The 1547-nt window shown below is 40.6% G+C and overlaps 1 long non-coding RNA gene across 1 annotated transcript; it reads right to left on the minus strand.

The window, feature by feature from the left end:
* Window positions 1-1033: 1033 nt before the first annotated feature.
* Window positions 1034-1547, minus strand: LOC112138106. Its single transcript, XR_002917710.2, has 3 exons — window positions 1487-1547; window positions 1329-1387; window positions 1034-1142 (listed from the first exon to the last, which is right to left on the minus strand). It is a non-coding gene; the product is annotated as an uncharacterized LOC112138106 (long non-coding RNA).

Genomic DNA, 1547 nt, shown 5'->3' on the forward strand with positions numbered 1-1547 from the left:
GTACCTAGTAAGTATGGTACTGTACACTCCAATGCATGCACTTGCTGACAAGTAGATCCATGTATGTTTTTGTTTTCCTCGTCTGAGCTGGTATCCGACTGAAAACTGTACATCTGGATGGCTCCAATGTTTCTAACCATTTTTGTTGCACCAATAATGTTAGGTTGGGTTGTGAGGGGCTATAAGCTAGTAGGAAGAGTGTGTAAACGGAGAGCTCTCAATTATAGGAAATGGGGAGTTGGGGTTGCTCCACACCAATGGCACAAAAAAAGAGGCAAAAGTTTAATGAACTAGAGCCGCTCTGGAGAAACTATGTCCTAGAAACCCCCCCTTTTCAAAATTTTGGCTGAAACTAGCAAAAACATAATTAGCAGACCGCTGGAAACACTTTTAAAATAGATGATCGGAGAGGGTCCTTACAAACAGAGTGCATGGAATGCTGACGCACCAATGAAACTAATAAAACTACATCAGCATCAGCGAGGCAAGTGCAGCTTCCCTCGCTCCGCCTCTTCACTCTGCTGTTTCAGTGTCTACGGATGCACATCGGCAGCACTCTGATTCACTCATCGGGTCTAGAGGACTTTGAAGTTGATAAGCTCAAGCAAGTGCGCCTAAAAAATATCTAGAGCAGTATTTCTCTGGAAAGAAACTTAATTTCTCTAGTTCATGGTACCAAAACACTCTTGTGAATCTCTCCTACTGTTGTCAATTGGGTAACCGACAACACAACAAAAAAATATATATATATAAAATAAAGAAACTAAACAAAATGTGTTGTTTCGGTCCCACATTTCAGGTTATTGATGGCATAATCTTGGGAAATGAAAACTTGCTTATTTTTCTATAAGGATCCGAAAATAATGCATTTTTAGTAAAACAAGCCTGTTATATAAATATAACTGATCGATCTTGTTTTTCCTGCAAAGAATCAATGTCTTCCAACCAGAATCGCCCTCAAAAACAAGCTCATGTTCTCCCGACACCAGAAAACCTGCACTGAAAAGTATCCTTTTCACATAAAAAAAGGAAAAATCCCAAACAAATAAGACCTTACCTTTCGCACTTTCTGAAAGTAGAGCTCAGGAAGAGCGTGGAGCCAATAGGCAATTTGGCAAATGTAGAAGAACTTGACCTGAAAACTGTAGAATAGCAGACGTCTGTTAGCTGAGCATCAACTTAGGCTGAGTAATAAAACTTTCTTATTCAAGACAATGATTTACAGGCTAATTATTTCACACATTTGATAAACTCAACTTTGTACAAATAGTTGCTCACTTGTTTTTGTAAAAATGTGAGCTTTTTCTGAACAGAGATGTTCTACTTACACCATGCGAGTGTGTGGGTAGCCCTCCCATAAGAACGTGGGGTTTGTTGCAAAGTCCTCCTGCCATTACAGGAAAGTAAACGATGAGGGTGAATAAGACAAAGCCTTGTGCAGCAGGAGAGACCGTGTTTTGTTTTTGGGAACAACTGAGCCTCATACCGCTGTCAGGATACTGCAGCCCCAGACAAAGGAGAACAGGTAGAACGCTGCCAGCTGTCCA

This window comes from Oryzias melastigma, unplaced genomic scaffold, assembly GCF_002922805.2.
Source record: "Oryzias melastigma strain HK-1 unplaced genomic scaffold, ASM292280v2 sc05178, whole genome shotgun sequence".
Lineage (NCBI taxonomy): Eukaryota > Metazoa > Chordata > Actinopteri > Beloniformes > Adrianichthyidae > Oryzias > Oryzias melastigma.